Source organism: Orcinus orca, chromosome 2 (assembly GCF_937001465.1).
Source record: "Orcinus orca chromosome 2, mOrcOrc1.1, whole genome shotgun sequence".
In the NCBI taxonomy this organism is placed as follows: domain Eukaryota; kingdom Metazoa; phylum Chordata; class Mammalia; order Artiodactyla; family Delphinidae; genus Orcinus; species Orcinus orca.
Window position 1 is genome coordinate 87,694,523 of NC_064560.1, and position 15,901 is coordinate 87,710,423.

At 39.4% G+C, this 15,901-nt stretch overlaps 1 protein-coding gene and 1 pseudogene across 2 annotated transcripts in view; one reads left to right on the forward strand and one right to left on the reverse strand.

The window, feature by feature from the left end:
• The window catches only part of THSD4 (thrombospondin type 1 domain containing 4), a 582,688-nt gene that overhangs the window by 130,010 nt on the left and 436,777 nt on the right, over nucleotides 1–15,901 (reverse strand). The gene's annotated exons all lie outside the window — the stretch shown is intronic.
• Nucleotides 9,529–10,550, forward strand: LOC105748314 (40S ribosomal protein S13-like; annotated as a pseudogene).

Genomic DNA, 15,901 nt, shown 5'->3' on the forward strand with positions numbered 1-15,901 from the left:
CCCAGGACTCCCCATCACATGTCCATGTTTTCACTTCTTCTTAACTCTTATCACCTCCCTCGTTGTACCATCATTTCTTACTTGTGTGTGAGGACAATTTGAGAAGCTCAGCTCTAGAGGACAGGATCCAGAAGAAGATGCTCAGGGCTTCCCAGTTATTCCTTTGCGATATTCATAGACTTGCCTTTTCCTCATCCGGGCCCCACGCCACCCCACATCCCACACCTAGACTGTTGCATCAGCCTCCCTGGAAGTTTCTCTTTGTTTACTTATGTCCCCTGTCCCCATCCCCAATAAAATCCATCCTGTAGGCAGCTGCTCAAGCAGCCTTTCTGTACACGTTCCTCATTCGAGATATGTTGATTGCAGCCCCAGCTCACAGGAGTTTGGTTCCTCTGGTTCCCAGGGTAGCCAGCCCGCTGTGACTGGTGATGGCTGGTTCTGGGACCCATAGTGACTCCTTCACATCTGCCAGCCCTCATGGTCATTGATATAGTAATAAAGAACCTTCGTATGCTTCACCTTCCTCCCCCAGAACACTGGGCCTAGACGGTTTTGTAAGTTCTGTCAAATGTTCCAGGAACAGATAATCCCCACTTTACAAGTTGTTCCTGAGTACAGAAAAAGAAGGAAAGCCTCCCATTTTATTTAATGACATTAGAATAGCTTTGATTCCAAAGCTGGATAAGAACAGTGAAAAAAAAGAAAACAATAAGCCAATGTTCCCTACTTTAACATGCCACAATCTTGAATTAAATGTTAGCTAATGTAATCCAGTAGTGTATTAAAATGGTAATAATTATATTCAAGTGATTTTATCTCAGAACGTAAGGATGGTACAATCTGATAAATATACCAATGTAATTCATTCCATCATTGGTACTAAAGAATAAAAATCATATGGGCATCTCAAAAGACGCTATTTAAATAAAGCATTTGTTAAAGTCCAATTCGTATTTAAGATAAAGCATTCCTAGAAAAACTTAGAAGTAGAAGGGTGCTTCCTAAACCTGAAAATGGTAATCTACCAAAACCTACCCACAGAAAACATCACTCTCAAAGGAGAAAAGTAAGACATATTCCTTTTAGCATCTGGTAGAAGACAGAGATGCCCAAATTACTGCTGCTCTTTCTTTATGGATATCCTGGCCAGTGCAGTAACACAGAGAAAGGAAATAAGAAATATAAAGACTGGAAAAGATGAGACAAGACTGCCTTTGTCTGCAGGTGGTATGTTTATCTACATAGAAAACCCAAGAAAATCCAAACACTCTTAGAATTAGTCACAGGGTACTGTGAGGTTGCACGATACAAGATACTACGTCAAGGTCAATTGTACTTCTCTATAACCAACAATGAACCACCAAAAAAAGAATATAAAATAACATACTCTTCACAATAGCATCAAAGATGATGAATTATTTAAGAATTAAGTTCAAAGACAAATAAAAGATCTTTATGGAAGACGTATAAAAATCCTCTTAAAGGATAACAAAGAAGATCTAAGTAGGTGGAAATATGTGACACAATTATGGATGAAAAAACCACATTTGACTTACGCATTTCCAATCCTGGAGAGTCGTCTAGACCTCCTCCAGGGAGCTCTCCCTGACTCTCAGAGGAGGGCTTAGGGACCAGCTGTCTGTGCTCTCCCAGTTCCTGTGCCTCTCTGTGTTTGTGCTCTATTATCTGTCAGTCTCAGTCCGCTCCCTCAGGCTGTGAGCTCCTGAAGGCAGAGGTTGAATCTTCCTGTCTGTGCACTGCTGACATTTGCACAGTGCTTGGAATATAGTAACTGCTCAAGTAAGGTTTATTGCATGAATAAATAAGGCAGATCCCTGCTTATATGCTCCCGCTTACTTGCTATCCCTCAAGATAAACACAAGGATCATCAGCTCGGTGCTTTGTGACTGCCTGGAGGGGTGGGATAGGGAGGGTGGGAGGGAGGGAGGCGCAAGAGGGAAGAGATATGGGAACATATGTATATGTATAACTGATTCACTTTGTTATAAAGCAGAAACTAACACACCATTGTAAAGCAATTACACCCCAATAAAGATGTTTAAAAAAAAACACAAGGATCATCTTCATTTAAGAGCAATGGATAAGATAACAAAAATAAACAAGAGGAACTTCAAAAAGATCTATGAATCTTAGAGATTTTTCATCATCCCTATCTCTACTTCTAGTTCCCAATTCTGTCCTGTGTTCTCTTGCTCTTTTGAGTGCAGAGTTTTTCAACTTCTTTCTTTCTTCTAGATGGTACTCCCCACTTCCTCTAAGAAGATCTTTCTTTCTGAGATTCAGCCTTTTGGAGAGCCCCAACATATCCAATTGGTGACATCATCCTCAAAGACTCCCATAGAATAGACTGATTTATCAAAGGCCTCCACTGGCTCACTGGAAAGGGGTTCTTGAACTCTGGTGAATCTTAGAGGCTGTTACAAAATAAGCATTCCTGGATCCCACTCCAGCCACCAGGAATCAGATTCTCTGGGAGGTGAAGTCCAGGTATGTATGTATTTTGTGTGTTTGTGCCTAATATTTGTCAAGATCAGCTGTGGTATAATGGAGTGTCCCCTGGGTGACTTTGGCCCAAGACATTATTTACACAGCTCTTCCCTGCAGGCAAGCCTGTCAGGGTCTTTTTGATGGACGTGAAGGATGACTTCACGACACCGTATGATTTGGATTCCCAGCCAGTGATGACAGTCTATGTCCTTTCTTTAGTCTGAAGCAAGAAAGCCATACTAGACTTCCACTTGAAAAAGGCATCATAAAAAGAGGGCAGGTGTGAAAACAGTGTTGGATGAACACCAAATGGGTCCAAAACACAGTGTTTCAATTAAGCCACACACCAAATGCCTTCCATATTGATTATTTTCCTCAAGAACTAAAGCCACCACTCTATAGCAAAGAAATGCACTGATAGATTTATTAGGTGTCTCCTCCCCACCAAAATAGTACTTTGAAAGGAAAGTATTCCCCCCAAATGTGACTTAAGGGGTTTATATTAAAGAGTAGACAGTTTTAAAAATATAAGTATGTTCTTATATTTTGTTGCAGTGGATGCTGTAGTATGTTGTCCAGATTGCCTTCAGGCTTGAGGACATAGCTGAGTCCCTTCCCAGGACCTGTCTTCAGGAGAAGGAAGCTGCTTCGTTCAAAGGTTACCCTCCCTTCCTGCGGGCAGCCAGCATCCACTGATTGCTTGATGGAGGGGTACAAAGGCCTGGCCTCCTTGCCTTTATCGGGGCAACTCTGAAGGGCCATTCCAGCTCCAGAACTCCCTATAAGATCAGTTGAGGTCTCTGTTGCATCTGCCCGTTCCTGCATCCCTCACCTTTCGTGGGATATTTTCCCCAAGCACTCTTCCTGATAAACCTTCTGCACACAAATCTCAAAGGCTATTTCCTGAGGAATCCAACCTATGACATCTGTTTGGTTCATGTTACAACTTGATTTTCTGGTTAGATTTTAAACTCTTATGATAAAATATTTGGTCTTAACTACTTTAAGATGCTATAATATCAAGTACAGTGCTAAGCAAAATATATATTGGCTATTTTTCATTTCTACCTTTCAAATACTTCTAACGTTTCTCTTTTATAACATGGGTTCAGCTGTCAGATAACTTAGGCTGACATCTTCACTCTACCAATTAGGGGATCACGCTACCAATTAGGGGAAATCATTTAATTTTTCGAAGTCTCAGTTTCTTCATCTGCAAAATGGGATGAATAATAGTACTTATCTCATAACGTTGTTGTGATGATGATTAAATGATATACTCTATGTAAAGCACTTAGTACTATGCCTGGCACATAATAAGCATTCAATTAATGGTAGCTTTGTTGTTATGAATGGCATAACACTGGCACCACTCTGGTGACCTTAGTTATTATTACTTTAATCATCACTTTACTCCTTGATTGTTATAATAGAAACTGGTCTTCCTGCCTCTTAGTTTTCCTTCACCTTACTCTTTCCCTCCAATTCTATCCAATGCCACTGAATTATTATTATTATTATTATTTTTGCGGTATGCGGGCCTCCCACTGCCGCGGCCTCTCCCGTCGCAGAGCACAGGCTCCGGACGCGCAGGCTCAGCGGCCATGGCTCACGGGCCCAGCCGCTCCGCGGCATGTGGGATCCTCCCGGACCGGGGCACAAACCCGTGTCCCCTGCATCGGCAGGCAGACTCTCAACCACTGCGCCACCAGGGAAGCCCTGAATTATTTTCTTTTAACGTTGCTTTCATTATATCACTTCTCCACTCAAAATTCTTCAGGGACTCCTGATTACCAAGACCTTTAAAAACTGACTCTTCTGTAGTCATCCAACCATTTTTCCAATGGAGAAAACTCTTCTTCATTGTCTTTGAACCATTGCTCAGTCTGAATTACTTTCCCTTTTTTTTTTTTTAATCAATCCAAACCTGCCCAGATCAAAGTGGACCCCATCAATTAAACTTCCTCTCTAAGTCAATAGCTACCTCTGTCCTAACATCCTCCCACATTTCTAATACTGTATAGTCAAAGGCAGCCTTAAAGTTCTACATTTTCCTCCGATTTCATAAATGAGTCAAAAAATCTCCCTTGATAAGCCTGTCGTCAGGACAGACTACAAAGGTTGCTATTCTGAGCATCTCCATCAGTCCTTAGGTGCTTTCACATCATTAAAATTTACAAAAGGATAGTACTAAAAAATAGAGTGGACATCTCAAAAAAGAAAAAAAGGTTTAAAAAAAAGTGACCCCCACCCACAAACAACACACAAGACCAAATGCTGAGCCGCGATGAGGTAATGAGACATATGGAATTTGTCTAAAAGAAGTCAAGTGGCTTCCAGATTTGGAGGTTTGATGCCTCCAACTTATTTTTACTGGTAGAGATTCCATTTTATTAGTAATATTTGGGACATGGTATCAACAGTCGGCAGTTCACAAACTCTTGAAAAAGTCTGTCTCCCAGCAGAAAAGGTTTAATTAAACTTGACAGAAACTATCTAGCAGCTTTCATAAGTAATTGCTATTACCCAAAATAGGACCAACTCATAAACTGCATGATTTCAGAAATGATGAATCAATAAAAATGTTTACAGAAACAGGATTTTGATTAATTCCTTCAGACTAACAAATTCATGGCACATGTGATAAATTGAGATTTCTACTGTCAATTAGGGAAACCCAGAAATCAAACCCAGCCCTCAAATACGGCTCTTTGGATAACTGATCCCAGATTTTGGCGTTGGAACCACTTTCTAAGGAGCTCCTCCAAGATCAACCGCACCACAGCTCTGGGCTTTGTTCCTGCTATAGTCAGGTTCAAAACTGCTTCAATTCTCATGAATTCATGCTAAGAGCCGCAGTGAGACTGACTATAACAACATGCATTGTAATTATTACGAAGGCTTGAGAAATCAAGAAACAAGTCGTCCATAAGTAATAATCACTTCCCTTTATGCATATAAGCTCAACAGCAACCCAAATCATTAGCAGTTATAATAAAGTAATATTTCCTCTATTACTAGGGTAAGAATTAACATGGAAGTTCCATTTATCTAGAGCACAAGTAAAAAATATTTTCTGTTATACAGCACTGTGCTCATAGCAATTAACTCGAGTTTCTACAAGAATCCAAAGAACCTTTGAAGCCATCAACAAATATGAAATTATTTTCACTGCAGTTTCAGTGTCCAAACATATTTATCTGAAGATAATCAATGTGTGACAGCTATAGGAACAATCAGCTGATCAGAATATCAGTAATTTAACACTTCAATGGAAATTTACGTGTAATTATTTAATAGGTACAATATTACTATGTCATTCCCATAAACCATCTTCTATTTTTTCCAAACTGCTCTATACTTAATGAGTGCACAAAATAACCAAGTAAGTGAAACAAAGTTAGTGTGTCAGAGCATCTCTGGGCCGAAAGGGACCTTCAGGGACACCCAAACCAATCCCTCCCCTGGGACAATTGTCCTTACAGCTTCTGGGTTGTTTTTATGTTAAAAATCTCCATTAAGTTACAAGAATTGTACATTCTCATTTTCATTTTTAGTCAGTATTTTGACAGTAATTTTCCATCTTCCTGTAGAAACTTCTGATAAAATAGTACTTATTATCAGTACTTCTCCTGTATTTAACACTGTATTTCACAGCAATCTAAATTACCATCAGTTGTAATTTTTTGGATGTTAAAATGTGAAAAAAAATGTGCATTTTACAGTTGAAAACACATGGTCATTTTAGTGTGCAATCATACATGCAAAAAACAAGAAGTCGTGAACATGCAGAATTCTGAAGCAGAGGAATCCAGAAATCATTTCGTCTAACATCCTACATCCCCATTTTTAAAGACCAAGAGATTCAGAGCTAGGAAGTTATTTGCTCAAGATGACATAATAGCGGGTAGCTGATGGGGAGAATGGAAAATAGGTTGGACTCCCAACCTGAAACTGACCTGCTGGTTGTTAACCTTTTCAACCCTCACCCCAGTAAAAGTGGTCACTAGGGCAGTGAGTCCAGGCTGGAGGGATGACATGGGATATACACAGCCATTTCAAATTTTTTTTAGAAAAATGCATTTACTTTAATAAAATTTTTTAAAATAAAATGCGGTGGCACAAATCACCACAAAGTTATTTAAGTGATTATATCCATAGGCTGCTCTTGTAATTATATGCTAAAAATTTATGACTGTTCTCATTAACAGCATTTTCCCTCCTAATTAGAGCGATATCAAGAGCTTATGAGAACGTGTAATGTTTCCTAAAGTACTACAAAAAGTATCACAAACACAGTTTGTGCAACATTCATTTACATCACCTTTATCCACCCAAGGTTTCACTTCAAGCTTATGCAAGGTTACACACAGAATTCAAAAATCTAATTGTGTTTTTTGATACCACAATTATCAGAAGCGTTGCTTCACAATGAGCTAATCCTGATGCCCTCCTGATGACAAATTATCATGCGAGAAGATGACCTCTGTTTGGTAAAGGGCATATGGATGGTTACAATCCCCTAGGCAAAACCTTGCTATGGCAATCTAACCAAAGCTGGACCAATACTTTTTCATGTTGATGCGTTACATGCAAATCATATCTTCATAGATAATGTGCAGCATTTACCTGTCTCTCCCTGTGTCTTGCATCAGGAATAAGGAAGAGGAAACTACAACTATGCTTTCAAATACCTACAATATGTCAGGCACTGTATGAAGCATTGTACATTACTTATGTCACTCAGTTCTTTTGTATTTATTTATTTATTTAATTTTTGGGGGCTGCATTGGGTCTTCATTGCTGCACGTGGGCTTTCTCTAGTTGCGGTGAGTGGGGGCTACTCTTCGTTGTGGTGCGTGGGCTTCCCATTGCGGTGGCTTCTCTTGTTGCGGAGCACAGACGCTAGGCGTGCAGGCTTCAGTAGTTGTGGCATGTGGGCTCAATATTTGTGGCTCGTGGGCTCTAGAACACAGGCTCAGTAGTTGTGGCACACGGCCTTTGTTGCTCCACGGCATGTGGGATCCTCCCAGACCAGGGCTCGAAACCTGCATTGGCAGGTGGATTCTTAAACACCGCGCCACCAGGGAAGTCCTCACTCAGTTCTTAGCCATCCCAGAAGGTAGGTATTACTAACCTCATGTTTTGGATGAGAAAATAGAAGATCAGAGATGTTAAGTAACTTTTCCAAGGGCTCACCAGGGGTATCATGGCAGAGCTGCCATCCAGAGCTCCACTTGTCTGATCCCAAACACTGCACTGGTTCCTCCCTGCCTCCCTCTCAGGACTCTTAAAGGCCTTTATTCACAGCATCAATGCAACGGACAGTGCATTGTATATTTTTCTTCAAACTGCCTTCTGGGACTGCCAATGATTTTCTAAAGAGCTGCATGTAATTCCAGTCTTATAGGCTGGTCACCCTTGACAGAGAAGATGTTGAATAGATACTGGCTGAACAGAAGCGATATTAAGTAACATTGAAAGAACTTCAAACCTTGGTCAGGATTTCCAATCAGGTGTTAACTGAATTAGTTGGAAAAATGAATTGTTACTGTCAATCAGACCTCCCTCCACCTGTAGATATTTATTTCCATGTATTAAATAAAGTTCTATGTGGAATAGAGAGCAAGCTGTGCCATCCACCTATAGGTCCTGTTTGGGTGTATGCATTTGAATATAATGAACAGAGAAAAGAGGAACTTGAGCCACAAAGGAACAGAATGAATAGCAGCAATGGAAATTTCGATTTATAGTGTCACCGGGTGGGATTAAAAATTTGTGCCAGGCAAGAAGAATGTGACCAGGAAGTTAAGTCATTAAACAACAAGCTTTTATGGAGTTTTAAGAGCAGGCTGCTGAAAGAGAAAGGATGAATTCGTTTGAATACAACTTGCCGGTACTTCTGTCTTCAGGAAGATTGGGGCCTCAGCTTGTTTTACCAGATGCCAACTATCCTTGCTTTGCTGGGTTTGGAGAGAAACCCTCCTGGGTGCTAGACAGTGCATCCACTCTTTTTGTCTCAATCCTGGTTTGGGCTTTATGTTTAATTTGTAAAATGTATAAAGATGCATGTGTGAAACCTTTGAAAACTGTAAATCACTAGAGAATGTAAAGAATTGTTCATTCAATTAAAAAAATCAAAAAAATGTGTAAAGATGCAGAAAGGCATAGAAAATAATACCAAGTACTCAGTAAATTAATTTTGTGTTAAATTTGCTTTAGATATTTTCTTTCTTAGGGAAACACAACATTACGGATAATGTTGAGGAGGCTTTGGTATCCCTCCCTACTTGCATCTTCTCCCCAGAGGCAGTCTCTGAAGCTGGGGTACATCCATGCTCTTATAGTGTCTGTTTTGTGTTTTTGTGTTTTTTTTTTTTTTTCCGTTACGCGGGCCTCTCACTGTCGTGGCCTATCCCGTTGCGGAGCACAGGCTCCGGACGCGCAGGCTCAGCGGCCATGGCTCACGGGTCCAGCCGCTCCGCGGCATGCGGGATCCTCCCGGACCGGGGCACAAACCCGTGTCTCCTGCATCGGCAGGCGGACTCTCAACCACTGCGCCACCGGGGAAGCCCTGTTTTGTGTTTTTAATTCAAATATTTCCATAATGGTAATGTATCTTTAGTAATTTGCTTTCTTCACCCTGTGTTCTTGAGAGCTATCCGCGTGGACACATGTGCATCTGGTTTATTCATTTTAACTGCTGTTAAGAGGGCACATGTGGAAGAGTTGCCCTGAAGTATATACCTAGAAGTGGAACTGCTTGCTTTTATGGCGTGCGTGCTTTCGGTTTTACTAGAAAGTGCCTCTGTTTTTAAGTTTCAGGTATCAATACACACAGTTTCTACATCTAAGTAAGACAACCTCCAACAGTACTAGGCTAAGAGAGTCTTATGAAAATTTAAGTGAGGTTAAATAGGCATCATAATTTTCTTCAAAAGACTACTTTGGGTACTTCTTTGGTTTTAGAGCTTTCCATGACTGAATGTACTTCCAAACTTTGGGCTAGGACCAGAGATGGAAAATAAGAACGCTTGTTGTTTAGAGGTGTGTGCTGATTGTTTGGGGTCTGTGGACATCAGCTCATGCCTGCCGGGTAGGAACTGGTAAATGGCTCCTTTGAGGACAAAGATAAACAGAAATAAAGAAATGCCAGAGCTAACTGGAAAATTGTTTTCATAATTCAATTTTGTTTTACATAACCTTGCTCCCCAAATGTTAGCAATTTAGCTCAAAGAGCTGTTAGTGTTATTAAATAGTCACTAAAGGTTGCAAAGAGACAGCTCAGCAAAACTCATGAATCGAGAAACCATTTTATGACCATTGTTTCACCTCTGGGGGTGGCTCGCTGCATTTTGTTCCAGGTCCCTAGGGCCCAGAGGTAATAACATCTGTATTTTTAAGACCAGCTTTGTACCACACCTGCATATCAATTCCCCTTTTCGACTTCTGCCTCTAAACCAAAGCCAAATGTTTGGCTACAGATTGGGTTTCCAGGGTTCGGCTGAGTATTAAATGCAGCAGCCCCAAGACTTCACTGGTCCCACAAACATTTTCTTAAGTGATATTAATTGAGTCCTGGGAAAGTTTAAAAAATATAAATTTGGTCGCACGCATGCTCCCGGGAAGGGCCTGTCCCGGTCGGCTCTGCCCTACCGCCACAGCGTCCCCACCTGGCTGAAGCTGACGTCTGACAACGTGAAGGAGCAGATCTGCAAACTGTCCAAGAAGGGCCTGAGTCCCTCGCAAATCGGTATGATCCTGAGAGACTCACATGGTGTTGCACAAGTACGTTTTGTGACAGGCAATAAAATCTTGAGAATGCTTAAGCCCGAAGGACTTGCTCCTGATCTTTCTGAGGATTTCTATCATTTAATTAAGAAGCTGTTGCTGTTCGAAAGCATCTCGAGAGAAACAGAAAGGATAAAGATGCTAAATTCCGTCTGATTCTGATTGAGAGCCGTATTCACCAGTTGCCTCGATATTACCAGACCAAACGAGTCCTCTCCCTCAATTGGAAATAGTCTGAAAAGTGGCTAACTGTCATAAACCAAGAAATAAACTTCCTGTAATAAGGCAAACACCTCCAAGGGTGATGAACAAGTAAAACAAGGTAACAGCAAGATCCTTTGCAAACCCCAGGGTCTTCAAGCTCCTGCAGTGCTCTCCCAGCAGCTACAGAGCAGCTCTGGTTTTCTGGTATTTAAAGGACCCACTTCTACAAAAACCACATTCACAGAAAGATAGACAAGATGAAAAGGCAGAGGGCTACGTACCCGATGAAGGAACAAGATAAAACCCCAGAAAAACAACTAAATGAAGTGGAGATAGGCAACCTTCCACTAAAAGAATTCAGAATGATAGTGAAGATGATCCAGGACATTGGAAAAAGAATGGAGGCAAAGACTGAGAAGATGCAAGAAATGTTTAACAAAGATCTAGAAGAATTAAAGAACAAACAGTAGAGATAACTGAAATGAAAAATACACTTGAAGGAATCAATAGCTGAATAACTGAGGCAGAAGAACGGATAAGTGACCTGGAAGACAGAATGGTGGAATTCACTGCTGTGGAACAGAATAAAGAAAAAAGAATGAAAAGAAATGAAGACAGCCTAAGAGACCTCTGGGACAACATTAAATGCAACAACATTCGCATTATAGGGGTCCCAGAAGGAGAAGAGAGAGAGAAACGACCCGAGAAAATATTTGAAGAGATTATAGTCGAAAACTTCCCTAACGTGGGAAAAGAAATAGCCACCCAAGTCCAGGAAGCACAGAGACTCCCATACAGGATAAACCCAAGGAGAAACAGACTGAGACACATAGTAATCAAATTGGCAAAAATTAAAGACAAAGAAAAATTATTGAAAGCAGCAAGGGAAAAATGACAAATAACATACAAGGGAACTCCCACAGGTTAACAGCTGATTTCTCAGCAGAAACTCTACAAGCCAGAAGGGAGTGGCATGATATACTTAAAGTGATGAAAGGGAAGAACCTACAACCAAGATTACTCTACCTAGCAAGGATCTCATTCAGATTCGATGGAGAAATCAAAAGCTTTACAGACGAGTAAAAGCTAAGAGAATTCAGCACCACCAAACCAGCTCTACAACAAATGCTAAAGGAATTTCTCTAAGTGGGAAACATAAGAGAAGAAAAGGACCTACAAAAACAAACACGAAACAATTAAGAAAATGGTAATAAGAACATACATATTGATAATTACCTTAAACATGAATGGATTAAATGCTCCAACCAAAAGACACAGGCTCACTGAATGGATACAAAAACAAGACCCATATATATGCTGTCTACAAGAGACCCACTTCAGACCTAGGGACACATACAGACTGAAAGTGAGGGGATGGAAGAAGATATTCCATGCAAATGGAAATCAAAAGAAAGCTGGAGTAGCAATACTCATAACAGATAAAATACACTTTAAAATAAAGAATGTTACAAGATCCAAGGCAGGACACTACATAATGATCAAGGGATCAATCCAAGAAGAAGATATAACAATTATAAATATATATGCACCCAACATAGGAGCACCTCAATACATAAGGCAACTGCTAACAGCTATACAAGAGGAAATCGACAGTAACACAATAATAGTGGGGGACTTTAACACCTCACTTACACCAGTGGACAGATCGTCCAAACAAAAAATTACTAAGGAGACACAAACTATAAAAGATACAATAGACCTGATAGATTTAATTGATATTTATAGGACAGTCCATCTCAAAACAGCACATTACACTTTCTTCTCAAGTGCACACAGAACATTCTCTAGGATAGATCACATCTTGGGTCACAAATCAAGCCTCAGTCAAACTAAGAAAATTGAAATCATATCAAGCATCTTTTCTGACCACAACGCTATGAGATTAGAAATCAATTACAGGGAATAAAACCGTAAAAAGCACACACATGGAGGCTAAACAATACGTTACTAAATAACCAGGAGATCACTGAAGAAACCAAAGAGGAAATCAAAAAATACCTAGAGACAAATGACAATGAAATCACTATGATCCAAAACCTCTGGGATGCGGCAAAAGCAGTTCGAAGAGGCAAGTTTATGGCTATACAAGCCTACCTCAAGAAACAAGAAAAATCTCAAATAAACAATCTAACCTTACACCTAAAGGAAGTAGAGAAAGGAGAACAAACAAAACCCAAAGTTAGCAGAAGGAAAGAAATCATAAAGATCAGAGCAGAAATACATGAAATAGAAACAATAGCAAAGATCAATAAAACTAAAAGCTGGTTCTTTGAGAAGATAAACAAAATTGATACACCATTAGCCAGACTCATCAAGAAAAAGAGAGAGAGGACTCAAATCAATAAAATTAGAAATGAAAAAGGAGAAGTCACAACCGACACTGCAGAAATACAAAGCATCCCAAGAGACTACTACAAGCAACTCTATGCCAATAAAATGGACAACCTGCAAGAAATAGACAAATTCTTAGAAAGGTATAACCTTCCAAGACTAAACCAGGAAGAAATAGGAAATATGAACAGACCAATCACAAGTAATGAAATTGAAACTGTGGTTTAAAATCTTCCAACAAACAAAAGTCCAGGACTAGATGGCTTCACAGGTGAATTTTATCAAACATTTAGAGAAGAGCTAACACCCATCCTTCTCAAACTGTTCCAAAAAACTGCAGAGGAAGGAACACTCCCAAACTCATTCTATGAGGCCACCATCACCGATACCAAAACCAGACAAAGATACTACAAAACAAAAGAAAATTACAGACCAATATCACTAGTGAATATAGATGCAAAATTCCTCAACAAAATACTAGTAAACAGAATCCAACAACACATTAAAAGGATCATACACCATGATCAAGTGGGATTATCCCAGGGGTGCAAGGATTCTTCAATATATGCAAATCAATCAATGTGATACACCATATTAACAAATTGAAGAATAAAAACCATATGATCATCTCAATAGATGCAGAAAAAGCTTTTAACAAAGTTCAACACCCATTTATGATAAAAACTCTCCAGAAAGTGGGCATAGAGGGAACCTACCTCAATATAATAAAGGCCATATACGACAAACTCACAGCAAACATCATTCTCAATGGTGAAAAACTGAAAGCATTTCCTCTAAGATCAGGAACGAGACAAGGATGTCCACTCTCACCACTATTATTCAACATAGTTTTGGAAGTCCTAGCCATGGCAATCAGAGAAGAAAAAGAAATAAAATCAATACAAATTGGAAAAGAAGAAGTAAAACTGTCACTGCTTGCAGATGACATGATACTATACATACAGAATCCTAAAGATGCCACCAGAAAACTACTAGAAGTAATCAACGAATTTGGTAAAGTTGCAGGTTACAAATTAATGCACAGAAATCTCTTGCATTCCTATACACTAATGATGAAAAATCTGAAAGAGAAAATAAGGAAACACTCCCATTTACCCCTGCAACAAAATGAATAAAATACCTAGGAATAAACCTACCAAGGGAGACAAAAGACCTGCATGCAGAAAACTATAAGACACTGATGAATGAAATTAAGGATGATAGCAACAGATGGAGAGAGATACTATGTTCTTGGACTGGAAGAATCAATATTGTGAAAATGACTATACTACCCAAAGCAATCTACAGATTCAATGCAATCCCTATCAAATTACCAATGGCATTTTTTATGGAACTAGAACAAAAATCTTAAAATTTGTATAGAGACACAAAAGGCCCTGAATAGCCAAAGCAGTCTTGTGGAAAGAAAAATGGAGCTGGAGGAATCAGACTCTCTGACTTCAAACTGTACTACAAAGCTACAGTAATCAAGACAATATGGTACTGACACAAAAACAGAAATATAGATCAATGGAACAAGATAGAAAGCCCAGAGATAAACCCATGCACCTATGGTCAACTAATCCATGACAAAGGAGGCAAGGATATACAATGGAGAAAAGACAGTCTCTTCAATAAGTGATGCTGGGAGAACTGGACAGCTACATGTAAAAGACTGAAATTAGAACATTCCCTAACACCATACACAAAAATAAACTCAAAATGGATTAGAGACCTCAATGTAAGACTGGACACTATAAAACTCTTAGAGGAAAACATAGGAAGAACACTCTTTGACACAAATCACAGCAAGATCTTTTTTGATCCACCTCCTAGAGTAATGGAAATAAAAAATAAACAAATGGGACCTAATGAAACTTAAAAGCTTTTGCACAGCAAAGGAAGCCATAAACAAGACGAAAAGACAACCCTCAAAATGGGAGAAAATATTTGCAAACGAATCAACGGACAAAGGATTAATCTCCAAAATATATAAACAGCTCATGCAGCTCAATATGAAAAAAACAAACAACCCAATCCAAAAATGGGCAGAAGGCCTAAATAGACATTTCTCCAAAGAAGATATACAGATGGCCAAGAAGCACATGAAAAGCTGCTAAACATCACTAATTATTAGAGAAATGCAAATCAAAACTACAATGAGGTATCACCTCACACCAGTTAGAATGGGCATCATCAGAAAATCTACAAACAAGAAATGCTGGAGAGGGTGTGGAGAAAAGGGAACCCTCTTGCACTGTTGGTGGGAATGTAAATTGATACAGCCACTATGGAGAACAGTATGGAGGTTCCTTAAAAAACTAAAAGTAGAATTACCATATGACCCAGCAATCCCACTACTGGACATATACCCAGAGAAAACCATAATTCAAAAAGACACATGCACCCCAATATTCATTGCAGCACTATTTACAGCAGCCAGGTCATGGAAGCAACCTAAATGTCCATGGACAGACGAATGGATAAAGAAGAGGTGGTACATATATATAATGGAACATTACTCAGCCATAAAAGGAACGAAATTGGGTCATTTGTAGAGATGTGGATGGATCTAGATACTGTCATAGAGAGTGAAGTAAGTCAGAAAGAGAAAAATAAATATCATATATTAACGCATGTATGTGGAACCTAGAAAAATGGTACAGATGTATCGGTTTGCAGGGCAGAAATTGATACACAGATGTAGAGAACTAACGTATGGACACCAAGGGGGGAAAGTGGCTGGGGGGTGGTGGTGTCATGAATTGGGTGATTGGGATTGACATGTATACACTGATGTGTATAAAATGGATGACTAATAAGAACCTGCTGTATAAAAATATAAAATAAAATTCAAAAATAAATATATATAAATTTTTAGAGGAAAAGAAGATGAAAGGAAATGAAAGGCAGGAGGAAGAAGGAAAGGGGCAGACAATAAGAAATTACTAATAAAAGTAGAAGTGAAACCTAAATGATGGTGGAAAAAATTTAAACTAAAATAATTTAAGAAAAAGATTATAGTCTAATTTTACGTACTTCC